The sequence below is a fragment of the Trichechus manatus genome, unplaced genomic scaffold, assembly GCF_000243295.1.
Source record: "Trichechus manatus latirostris isolate Lorelei unplaced genomic scaffold, TriManLat1.0 scaffold00031, whole genome shotgun sequence".
In the NCBI taxonomy this organism is placed as follows: Eukaryota; Metazoa; Chordata; class Mammalia; order Sirenia; family Trichechidae; genus Trichechus; species Trichechus manatus.
In genome coordinates, this window is record NW_004443967.1 from 13997014 (window position 1) to 14010633 (window position 13620).

A 13620-nucleotide genomic window follows, 5' to 3' on the forward strand; every position below is an offset into this window, starting at 1 on the left:
CTGGAGAATGTTCCGTGTGCATTGAAAAAGAAAGTATACTTGGTTGCTGTTGGGTGGAATGTTCTGTATATGTCTATGAGATCAGGTTGTTTTGATTGTGGCATTTAGATCTTCTGTGTCTTTATTGAGTTTCTTTCTGAGTATTCTGTCCTTCACCAAAAGTGGTGTGTTGAAGTCTCCTACTATTACTGTGAAGCTGTTTATCTCTCTTTTCAATGCTACTAGAGTTTGTTTTGTGTATTTTGGAGCACTGTCATTGGGTGTGTAAGTATTTATTATTGTTATGTCTTCCTGGTGTATTGACCCTTTAATCCTTATACAGTGTCCTTCCTTATCCTTTGTAGTGGATTTTACTTTAAGGTCTATTTTGTCAGAGATTAATATTACCACTCCTGCTCTTTTTTGAGTGTTATTTGCTTGATATATATTTTTTCCATCCTTTGGGTTTTAGTTTGTTTGTGTCTTTAAATCTAAGGTGTTTCTCTTGTAGGCAGCATATAGATGTATCGTGTTTCTTTTATACATTCTGCCACTCTCTGACTCTTTATTGGTGCATTTAGTCCGTTTACATTAAGCGTAATTATTGATAGGTATGAGTTTAGTGCTGTCATTTTGACGTCCTTTTTGTGTCATTGACAGTTTCTTGGTTCCACTTCATTTTCTCTGCTGACTCGTTTTTTTTCATCTTTTTCATTGTCGTTTATTTTGTATTTGCTGAGTCTTCATGTTTTTCTTGTTTTTTATTTTGATGTGTAGGATTGTTCATTTCCTTTGTGGTTACCTTAATATCTACCCCTATTTTTCTAAGTTTAAAGCAATCTTTTATTTCTTTGTATTGTCTTGACTTCCTCTCCATATGAAAGCTCTGTGGCTACATTTTTTAGTTCTTTTTTGTTTTAACATTGTCATTTTTGAAGATTGACGTCTCTGTTTCCCTATTTTCAGTGTTTTAGCTTTGATCTATTTTTGTGACTTCCTTATATGGGTTGATATCTGGTTGTTCTGTCCTGTGTTCTAGTCTTGGGTTGTTATCTGATGTTATTGATTTTCTAAGTGGAGGACTCCCTTTTTTAGTATTTCTTGTAATTTTGGTTTGGTTTTTGCAAATTCCCTAAACTTCTGTTTATCTGGAAATGCCCTAATTTCACCATCATATTTGACAGTCAGTCTTGCTGGATATATAATTCTTGGCTGGCAATTGTTTTCCTTCCAGGCTTTATATATGTCATCCCATTGCCTTCTTGCCTGCATGGTTTCTGCTGAGTAGTCAGAGCTTAGTCTAATTGACTTTCTTTTGTAGATGAGTCTTTGTTTATCCCTAGCTGCTCTTAAAATTCTCTCTTTATCTTTGGTTTTGGCAAGTTTGATTATAATATGCTTTGGTGACTTTCTTATGGGCTCTACCTTGTGTGGGTTTTGATAACTATCTTGGATAGATATCTTCTCATCTTTCAGGATATCAGGGAAGTTTTCTGCCAACAAATCTTCAACAATTCTCTCTGTAGGTGTGATACTCCATCACTTATAGGTTATTCCTCTTGTTAGAGTCCCACATAATTCTTAGGGTTTCTTTTCTTTTCTTTTTTAATTCTTTTAGCTGATTTTTCCTCAGATAAGTTGGTGTCAAGTGCTTTATTTTCAGTCTCACTAATTCCGACTTCCATTGCCTCAGTTCTGCTCTGATGACTTTCTATTGAGTTATCTAATTCTGAAATTTTATAGTTAATCTTCTGGATTTCTGTTTGCTGTCTCTCTATGGATTGCAGCCTGTGAGATTTATCATTATGCTCTTGAATAACCTTCTTAAATTCCTCTATTGCTTTGTCTGTGTATTCCTGGGCTTGTTATACATTTTGCATGATCTCCTTCCTGATCTCTCGAAGAGTTCTCTATATTAATCTTTTGTATTCTACCTCTGGTAATTTCAAGAAGTTCTCATCCTCCAGAAGATTTCTTGATTCTTTGTTTTTGTGGCTTACGGAAGCCATCATGGTCTGCCTCTTTATGTGATTTGATATTGACTGTTTTCTCCAAGCCATCAATAAGTTATTACATTTGTTTATTTTGTTTGCTTACTGAGTCCTAGCTTCTTGTTTTGTTTTGTTTTGATATGCCCAATTAGGCTGCTCGTGTGAGCTAATTTGATTGTTGGCACCTTTGAAACTCTAATTCACTAGGTGGTTAGATCTGTTACTAGGTATATGAGCCCAGGAGTTCATTTACTTTTCTTTTATGGATTCAGAATCAGTTGTCCACGTAGTCGGTCACCAAGTGTGTGGTGCAGGCTCTCACTTACAGTCTTAGATGGGCAGGGGTAATTGGTGTAGGCACAGGTATCTGGCTGCTGTAGGGGGGTCACATGCTGAGCAAGACAGAGGGCTGATGGCTGCCCCTGAGTGTCTGAGAGGAAAACGTGTCCCTGTTCCCTAAAGCACGTAGGTGGGTGGGTTATGCAGCTGGACTATGGGCAGCCAGTGCTGTTGGCTGTAAGGGCTGGGAGGCACCACTTATTCTTGGACCCCTGTCACAGGTGGCTAAGGGGAGTGGGTGGGGCTACCAGTCCTCAGGCCCCTGAAGTGGTTAGGTGAGGACCCTGTTTAATGGGCAGAGCAGTGTCAAATGTCACAAACCTGCCACTCCACCATATAGCTAATGCCGTTGAAGTTAGGCTTCAGGTATATACCTTGTTGCACTGTGGTAATAAGGGCCTAGGCTGTTGAAATGGGCCCACACAGGTCTATGCAGAGGTGAAAAGTAAAGTCCGTGGACCCCTCATGCCAGTGCCTACCCTGAGTTTCCGGCTAAGGAGAGCTGGCAGATTATTTTTTCCTGTTTGTTAATTTTTTCCTCTCCAAGACCAGGAGAATGGCTCAGGGTGCATGATGGGTCCTACTTCCAGCCCAGGTGATGTAGCAATTGTTTAAGCCAGCCCAGGACCCAATGCAGAGCACAGAGGGGGCAGGTAAATGGGAGAGAGGTTTTTCCCAAAGGGGTGTTTTTTGATCCGTGTGGTAGGTTAGATGCATGTATTTGTCTTTTGCCCACTGAGCACCACTTTTCACTGGTTCTGGAGGCTTGAGTAGACTCTCCATCACTCGGTCTCTCCCAATGTGGAGAATGCATCCCAAGCGCCACTGCTTGCCTCACCGCACACGCCAGCCGATCCAGCCTGCAGGGTGCCAGTTCCTGCCAGGTCAGGTCTGGCAACTCCTCGCTGCTTCTGAACCATCTCTCCCTCCCACTGCCTCTCAGTCCCATTCCTCAACTTTGCCTTAGATGTTTGGGGATCCTAGATTGTCATATATAATCATTCGACTTGTTTTTTTATGTCTTTGTTGTAAGAGGGACAAGAGGAAGCGTCTACTCCATCATCTTGATCCTGCCTCCACCAAAATACTTTTAAATGATGAATTTCATCAAGTAGAAAAGTAAATATGAAACTGTTGCTGTCAAGTTGATTCTGAGTTATAGCGACCCTATAGGGCAGAGTAGAACTGCCCCTTAGTGTTTCCAAGGAGCGCCTGGTGGATTCGAACTGTGGATCTTTTGGTTAACAGTCGAACTTTTAAACACTCTGCCACTGGGGTTTCCAAAGCAAATATAGAGGAAAGATAAGGGAGATATGGGATATAAGAAAAAAGATCTATGAAAACAGATATTAACAGGTTTGAATTGTGTCCCTCCAGAATATGTGTTGTAAATCCTAACCTATGTGCCTGTGGTAATGATCCCACTGGGGAATGGGTTGTCTTTGTTATGCTAATGAGACAGGATTAGTCAAGAGTCCCTAATCCATACTGATACCTCAGGGGACATCACAGATCCAGCCACAGAACCATGGGGGCTTTGTTTCAGGTCCTGGTCCTGGGCTAGTCCTGAGTGCACTCTCCTGCCTAGTCCCACAGTTTACTCCAATCCACAGCCCCCAAGTGGAGATAAGTCATGTGATTTATCAAGCTCCTTCACAGGTGCAGGGAGGCCTACCCCAGCCTGGATGTGACAAATCTCCCTTCTCACATGGACCACTTTTCATCCAAACTCAAGCCTCCAGACCCAGAATCCAGCAAACCAGCATGCTCACTGCTTTGCAGTTCTGTTCTGTTTCTGGTCCTGGGAGAACTTGACCTTCGTTTTGAGCCTAGATATACTGTTTGGATTCTCATTGAACATTTCATCTGTTATTGCTGCAGCAGTGGAGCTGTCAGGGTGTCTGAAGCATAATTTCACTGTACTGTCTTGACCTGAAGTGCTTTTTGTTTTGTTGACCACGTTAAATAAAATAATAATAAAACAACTCTTATAAGGGGGAGGTCTTCACAGTACAAAACGTTTGCCATAAAAGTGAGGCTTCCTTTCATCCCAGACCCTCAGTCTCATTCTGTAGAGGTAACCACCATCAACTGAATCGTATGTCTTTTTAGAGACATTATTCATGCATAGAAACACCACTGGCCTCTTTTATAAATCTTTCCTTTTGCAGACTCCAACTTAAATTTTCTCTGTGTGGAGAGACATTTGGAGTTACTCAAAACAACTACAAGATCAAAACCCTTGGAAAGGAGGTTATAGGAATGCACTTTTGAGGTTGTTTCTGTTTTGAGGTTTAAAAACAGAACAACAGGAGCATCAGAGAGTGTTAAACAGGAGGGCTTTGAGAATTTGGTTTTTATAACTTGAAACTCAGCAAAAGACAGAGGCCCCAGCTCCAACTTGGGCAAAGACTTATTTTCCTACTTTTCAAAACTCAGAGCTTTCAAATAGTTCTCAGATCTTGTGACGGACATGCTTGGCCAGTTCCAGAAAGGCCCTCAGGGTGCCAGGCCCTGTCCTAGCTATATTTCATACATCATCTCAGTTAATCATCAGGACATAGATCATTTTAGAGAAGAGGAAAAGGAAGCTCAGGATGGGTAAGCTCTGGGGCTCAGCACCATGCAGACAGCAAGTGATGGAGCAGGAATTCAAACTCAAGGCTGTGGACTAGAGTCTGTGCACCTTCCACTCCATCACATTATCTGACCATGTAGGGCCAAACTCACAATGGTGCTTGGACAGGGTGCTCTGGATGACTATCATCCACATAGACACAGTGAAAAACCACTTTGGTCACTTAGTGGAAGGGTCCTCTATGCTTATTCATGTGTTCAGAGTCTGAGAGCACCTGTCCACAGGCCCAGCCCACCTGTGTGTCAGCTCTGGCGAAGAAGTCACAAAAAGGCAAGAACGCCCAGGAAAAAGGGCTACTTTTTGCCAAATACTGCTTCTTAGGCTAAGAAATTGGCTAAGAAATGCCAAAGAGAGGAAAAGAAGTAGCTGAGTTTGTCCACTCACCATAGGTTCTCCTTTTGTTTGTCTTTTTCTCCATCATAAACAATGCTGCAGTGAACATCTTCATGCACACATCCTTGACGTATCTTTCAAAGTTCCTCTAGGGTCTATATATCCAGAAGAAGCATTGCTGGGCCCATAGGATAGGAGCAGACTCATGTTTTCTATACACTGCAGTATGGCTTTCCAAAACAGTTGTACCAATTTTTTCCCCCACCAGTAGTAGTGTGTGTCCACTATTTTCCTACATCCTTGCTGTCATGGATTGAATTATGTCCCCTAAAAAATGTGTGTATCAATTTGGCTGGACCATGATTCCCAGTATTGTGTGGTTGTCCTCCATTTTGTGATTGTAATTTTATGTCAAAGAGGATTAGGGTGGGATTGTATAACACCCTCACTAAGGTCACATCCCTGAGCCAATGTAAAGGGAGTTTCCCTAGGGTGTGGCCTGCACCACCTTTTATCTTACAAGAGATAAAAGGAAAGGGAAGCAAGCAGAGAATTGAGGACCTCATACCACCACGAAAGCAGTGCCAGGAGCAGAGCTTGTCCTTTGGACCCAGGGTTCCTATGCAGAGAAGATCCTAGTGCAGGGGAAGATTGATGACAAGGACCTTCCTCCAGAGCCAACAAAGAGAGAAAGCCTTCCCCTGGAGCTGATGCCTCGAATTGGGACTTCTAGCCTACTAGACTATCAGAAAATAAATTTCTCTTTGTTAAAGCCATCCACTTGTGGTATTTCTGTTACAGGAGCATTAGATAACTAAGACAGTTGCCTATGTGAAATTATCAGACTTTAAAATTTTTTGCTAATCCAGGGGGTAAAAGCAGCATCTCATTTTAATTGACATAGCCCCAATTATTAAGGGAGAGTATCTTTTAATATGTTTATTAGCCATTTTTATATCTTCTGTGAGTTTTCTGTACATATCCTTCACCTACGTTTTTTTCTGTTTTTCTGACAAATAAGATTTCTTTCTGTAATCGGAACAGTATTCTGCTCAGTATTTTGCAAAAACATTTTCTCCCCATCAGTTGCTTGTTCTTTAATTTGTTGATGGTGTTTTTTTCAAGCACAAGTTTTATTTTTAATGTAATCAAATTTATAAATTTTTTCATTTATGGTTTGTGTTTAAGTAATCATTCCCTATCCCAAGAGTACAAAGATATTCTTAAAAGCTATGTTCTCAAAGGCTCACTAGTGTATTCTAGACATATAGCAATCCTAATATTGAAACCAGGGATTGGCAAACCTTTTCTGTGAAGGACCAGATGGTAAATATTTCAGGCTTTGTAGGTCATTTGGTCTTTGTTGCAACTACTCTGCCATTGTAGCATAAAGTAGCCATTGTCATTATTAATTGCTGCTGAGTCATAGTGACTCCGTGTATAACAGAAGGAAACACTGTCTGGTCCTGCGTTATCCTCACCGTCGTTGCTATGTTTGAGTCCATTGTTGCCGCCATTATGTCAGTCCATCTCATTGAAGGTTTTCCTCTTTTTTGCTGACCCTCCACTTAACCAAGCATGATGCCCTTCTCAGGGGATTGGTCCTTCCTAATAACAAATCCAAGAGAGACAAAATGAACCTGTTGCTGTCAAGTCGATTCCGACTCATAGTGACTCTGTCGGGCAGAGAAGAACTGCCCCATAGCATTTCCAAGGCTGTAATCTTTTTTTTTTTTTTATTTTTTTTTATTATGCTATAGATGAAGGTTTACAGAGCAAATTAGTTTCTCATTAAACATTTAATACTCATATTGTTTTGTGACATTGGTTGCCAACCCCACAAAGTGTCAACACTCTCCCCTTCTCGATCTTGGATTCCCCATTTTCATTCATCCAGCTTTCCTGTCCCCTCCTGCCTTCTCGTCCTTGCCCCTGGGCTGGTGTGCCCATTTAGTCTCGTATACATGGTTGAGCTATGTGTAGTACTGTTTGTTTTATGGCCTGTCTAGTCTTTGGATGAAGCGCCAAGGCTGTAATCTTTATGAGAGTAGATTGTCACATCTTTCTCTTGTGAAGTGGCTGGCAGGTTCTAACTGCATACTTTTGGGCAGCTGCCAAGCACTTTACCACTGCACCACAAGGGCTCCCTAGAGCCAAAATAAAACCTTGACTATATCCCACCTGAATTCAGAGACTATCTCAAGAATAGATTTGACACACTGAACAGTAATGAAAGCAGCCACAGAAAATACCTAAGTGAATGGGGGTGGTGTGTTTCAATAAAACTTTATTTATAAACACAAGTGGTGCCAGATTTGGCCCATGACCCATAGTTTCCTCACTCATAACCTAGATCATCCAAGTCAAGTTGGGAAGAGCTAACAATTAAATACCATCTGGTCATTATAGGTGTCCCGATAAGTTGGTACAAACAGGAAATTGTATTTGGAATTATATATGAGAACAATTATATACGAGATAGATCTGATTTTATTTCTCTAAGCTAAATGACCTATTTTACCTTTCAGTTTAACACCTGCTCTGAGCAGTTCAGTTGGCTAAGTCACATGCTAACAAGGCCAGATTCGTACATTTAGTTCTTCTGAAATCTCGATGGCTTTGAACAGGAAACCAGCACTGCCGTGGGGTCAGACAATACCCTGTACCTGGGAAATGTGTGCTTGGGTCCAAGACCTATTACATAATTTGCAGGGCTTAGTTCAAAATTAAAATGGGGAGCCCTTTGTTCAAAAATTATTAAGACTTTCAAGTCAGCAACAGCAGAACATTAAACCAAGCTCAAGGCCCTGTGCACACCATGTAGCCGGCCTGCTTGGGCCACTTGGGGTGGCAGCTGGTTAAGGGCAGGGACATCAACCTACATCACGTCCTTTGGAGAAACCCTTCAGAGTCCATGTCCAATGGGCACGTCTTAGCAGTACTATAGGAGCCGAATGGGTTGAGGACCAGTTAGGAGCAGTGAGTCATTTTGTAAAACTTGCTGCATGCAATCATTTTGTAAAATAGAAGTTTCTATAAACTTTTAATTTTCCCATTGACTCTCAGCTGTTTGTAGATTTTGCCCCAGCTGAAATCTGAACCCCGAGAGTATCTATTTAAAGCTGCAGGGCAAGTTTCACAGCAAACAAGTGGCCCGTCCAGCTTGCGGGTGTACAGAGGAGAGTTTAGAGAAAAATCTCCCTTCTGGTCCAGCTGTCTTTGGTTAGCGCATATCATCCTGGGAAAGAAATCCCTGGGGGCTGAGAAGTGAGTGGTTTCTGCTTCTGGGGTTTTGTTCTGAAACTCAAAAAGGATAAACAGCATCTCTCGAAAAACAGTCCTGCTGAGGCGTTTGATCTGGGCCTGGCAGCAGCTGCAGGGCGTGTCTGCCCACCCACCCTCTGTGGATGCTTGTCCGGGGCACTGTAAGCACAAGGTTACTCGTGATCCGTCAGCCCTGGTAGGACCGTAAAATCATCCAGCGCAACTCCCTCATATTACAGCAGAGGCCCAGGGGAGGAAGTGACTTGTCTAAAGACACACAGCAAGTAAGTTACAGAGCAAATCTGGTTTTGCTCTTAGGGTTTTCCATTGTTCGGCTAAGGCCCATCCACATTATGAAGGGTGATCTCCTGGACTTCACATCAACTGATTGTAAATGTTAATCACACCCCCAAAATACCTTTACAGAAACATCTAGTGTTTGATCGAACAACTGGACCAACCAGAGCGCAGCCACACGGACACATAAAATTGACACACAAAATTGACCACCACAACCTCCCGACTTGAAATGACCATCTGCTGATGCATGTAGCTCTTTTTTTTTTTCCCAGTCAAGGCAATGATCACCTGGGTTGCTGGACCGTTCTTTATTCCCTGGCACTGATCTTAGAGATATGCTCAAATAAGACCCCCTTGCCGTCAAAGAAGCCCAATCGCTAGAAAGGACACCATGTTTGGTAGAGGGTCAGTGAACATGAGGGAAATTCATCCTGAGAAGGGTTGACACAACAGGCACAACAAAGGACTCAAACACACCAATGATCGTGAAGATGGCGAAGGACTGGACAAGGTTTTGCTCCGTTATTCATAAGATGGACGTGATTTGGAGCTGACTTGATGGGAACTAACAGCAACCACAGAGGCAGGGAGGAGGGTGGAGGCAGAGGAGATGAAGAAATCCCTTGTACTTCCTCTTCCTGATCTCTTTTCTGTGAGAACCACCCACTGTGAAACCAACAATGTTGGCAATTTCTGAGTCATGGATGTGCAGGACCTTGAAGACCATCTCATCCACCCACCACCCAGGTTTTGGTGCCTCTCAGTAGCATGAGTCAGCTCAGCCTCGGCCGGGACACAGCCTGGGATGGGAAGTTTACTCCTGTCACCAGGCTCGGCTCTGCCTTCGGTCCCTCTCATGACATGGCATCTCCTCCTCACACTCACAGCAGCAGCATCAATTACTGATTTAAGATTTTCTTCTCTGGAAGAACATGAGCTTCAGGAAGGCAGACACCATGTCTGTTCTCTTCACCGCTTTGTTCTCAGGGCCCGGCACAGAATAGGTGCTCCATGTGAGCAAAAATCTGCACCTCTGAGAGGTCCACCGCTCCCAGTCCTCATTGTTAGGGTCTTCGGGCCTCACAGAACAACATGTTTTCCACAGGGAAGTTCATAGAGTGAGTGTGAGTGTGTGCGAGTTTGAGTGTGTGTGACAGTGTGAGTATGTGAGTGGGTGGGACAGTATGAGTGTTGAATGATTGTGTATGTCAGTTTCTGAGCATGTGTGTATGTGTGTGTAAGCATGGGTTGTGTGTAAGTGTGTGTGTAAGTGTGTGTGTTGTGTGTAAGTATGTGTGTGTGTCATGTAAGAGTGTGTATGAATGTGAGTGTGTGAGCATGTGTGTTGTGTGTGTGTGAATGTAGGTTGTGTGTATGTGTGAGTATGTGTGACTGTGTGTGTATTGTGGGCGCACATGTGGCTGTGTGTGGACCTCTGAGTCCTCTCCCAGGGGTCTCTCAGAGGCAGAACTGGAGGTGGCAGCCATGTTGCTAGCAGCCTGTGTGTAGAGGCTTTGCTTCAGAAACACTGAACACAGGGCCTGGCACCCAGGAATTACCCAACAACAAGTTTCATCAAGAGACTAACTTGCAGTTTGGGGTTGTTGAGTAGCAAAGGTCCTCCACTGGGTTATCCTTTTCCTGCAGGAAGGGCGATTGCAGCCAGCAGGGGAGCCCTGGGAGGTACATGACCTAGAGTTCTGTTCTGAGGGACTGCGGACAACCGGGGGCTGCGGTGGCCGCATTCCCTCAGCTCTGTGAGAACAATTACATTTCAGAGGCGGTGAGAGGAAATTGACTCACAGCGCACAGACCGAGAGCGTCAATACAGGTTTATCATCCTCATTCCATCACTCTGGTGGGTCAGAGATCAGCCCCTTCTAAATGCCTCAGCTCACCCACACGTGGCCAGGACCGTTTTCAAATCTACTACCATGGGGTCAGCTCAACAATGCTGCAGGGTAGATGTGAAAGCCCCTGCTTTTCAGATCCAGAGAGCTCAGAGGGGTTAGATGACCCCCCCACCGCCCCCCAGGTGATACAGAGCTGAGGCAGTGGTGGCCGGGCTTACATCCAGGTCTGTCTTACTCCAAGACCAGTGTCTCGTCCTGGATCGGAGGGCGCATGGGACTTTCTGCACAACACTCCTCCCACCACCCCTCAAACAAAAACATCCTCAGTTGTCCTTGCCTGTGAGGCAATCCGCATCCTGTTGCCAAGAGCTGCCACCAAATTACTCTAAACTGGGCAATTAGCAACATGGTTTGTGAAATGAGGAACAGGATATGCTCTGATCCCGTAAACTTCTTCCCCACTAAACTCTCCAGTTTTAGTTTAGCTTTAATTTTTTTGAAATAAGGAAATGGGGATGGAAGATAATCCCTTAAAGTTTGGTCAGTCACTACTTCCTGGGGTGCAATCTCTACCAGGAAGGTAGAGGTTTCAAAGCTAGGTTCCAACAAAATAAAAACAAGACAAACAACAGCGTAGAAAAGACGAGGCACAGCAGCCACCACCAAGGGTTGATGGCCTTAATACGAAATCCACGCCTGCAAGACAAACATCCAGTAGGATAGAGGGCAAATGTCATGAGTAGGCAGTTCCCAAAAGAAGAAATACAAACGGTCAATAGCATAAGGAAAATGTCCCATCTCACCACCAAACAAAACAGGCAGATTAAAACACTACAATATTATTTGTCTCCTAATAGATTGGCAAAGGTGAAAAAGAATAAAAGAATAGTTCCTAGCTCAGATGAGGAAGCAAAGAAATGGATGCTCTCTGAACCAACGCTGGGAGTTAAAATCATCACGGTCTTTCTGAAGGGCAACCTGCAAATGTAGAAAAGACCTTTAAAAGGTGGGTAAGTGTGCCCAGTAATTGGACCAATAAGCAACATCATAATAAACAGAAAATATTGATGTTGTCAAGGATTTCATTTTACTTGGCTCTACGATCAATGCCATGGAAGCAACAGTCAAGAAATCAAAGACATATTGCATTGGACAAATCTTTTGCAATAGACCTCTTTAAAGTGTAAAAAAGCAAAGATGTCACCTTGAGGAGTAAGGTACGGCTGATCCAAGCCATGATATTTTCAATCACCTCCCTATGCATACGGAGCCCTGGTGGTGCAGTGGTTAAGAGTTTGGCTGCTAACCAAAAGCTGGACAGTTCGAATTCACCAGCCGCTCCTTGGAACCCCTATGGGGCGGTTCTACTCTGTCCTATAGGGTCGCCATGAATGGGAATTGACTCGACGGCAACAGGTTTTTTGCCTATGCATGTGAAAGCTGGACAATGATTAAGGAAGACTGAAGAAGAATTGATGCCTTTGACTTATGGTATTGGCGAAGAATATTGAATATACCATGGACTGCCAGAAGAACTAACCAATCTGTCTTGGAAGAAGTACAGCCAGAATGCCCCTTAGATGGGAGGTTGGCGAGACTTCGTCTCGCATACTTTGCACGTTATCAGGAGGGACCAGTCCCTGAAGAGGGATGTCATGCTGGGTAAAATAGAGGGTCAGTAAAAAAGAGGAAGGCCCTCAGTGACATGGACTGACACAATGGTTCCAACAATGGGATCAAACATAGCCACAGTTGTGAAAATGGCACAGGACCAGGCAGTGGTTTTTGTTTTCTGTTTTGTTTTCAATTGGCCATTTAAGTTTAACAGTAAAGGACTGATTCATGATAATGCATCGTGAAACCTTCAGAAGGAATGTTTTATGGACCATTTGTTTCTTTTTCTGTGTGGCAGTTTTAAGCTATTAGTTTTTAAACTCAGTACTTCTTTATTGGAAACAACTTAACCGAAAATCTGTCACAGAATTTTGAGACCCGAAGAAACAAAGTTTAAGGAGGAAAAAAAAAATTGGTGGTTCAAACCCACTCAGCGGTGCCTCAGAAGTAAGGCCTGGTGTTCTGCTTTCAAAAGATCACAGCCATGAAAACCCTATAGAGTACAGTTCTACTCTGCACGCGTGGGATTTCCAATGGTCAGAATCAACTCAATAGCCACTAAAAAAAATGAAAACTTATGAAGGGCTTTCTCACTTTGCTCACTTGCCTTGAGGGAACAGCCAGTATTCACATTTTGCAAATCCATTCATTCATTAATTCAACAAATATTTACTGGGTACTTACTAAGTGCCAAGCACTGAACTAGATGCTGGAGATACAATGAGGAGAAAAGCAGCCAGGTTACTGCCCTCATGGAAATTAGGTTCTAGTGCAAGAGACAGAAAAGAAACAATCAAATAAATAAAACAATTACAGACTGTGATTAAGTGTGAGTAACATAATAAACACAGTGCTGTGACAGAACCTAAAGTGGGTGAGATTTTTGATAAGATCATCAGGGAGGTGTCTTTGAGAAGGTGACAGTGACCCTGGTTTAAATGTTGAGAAGGATTCTTTAATGCAAAGGGCTCAGGAAAGAATGCTCTCAGCAGAGGAAACAGCAAGTGCAAAAGCCCTGAAGTGGGAAAAAGTCTAATACGTTTTAAACCAGTTGTGGACCAGACAATGTTTTGTTCTCTTGCACATAGGGTCACTGTGAGTCGGAACTGACTCGATGGCACCTAACAGCAACAACATTTGTCTTAAGACTTTATCCCCGTGTAATTAATCAAGGTGGAGGCAGAGCTGAATATACAAAGATATTCATGGTATTGTGACTTTTAATGCTGAAAATTCTGCAGGGAAAATCAAATTTCCAACAATAAACTATTGCTCCGGAAGATGACAGTAAAACCATATGAAGGACTAA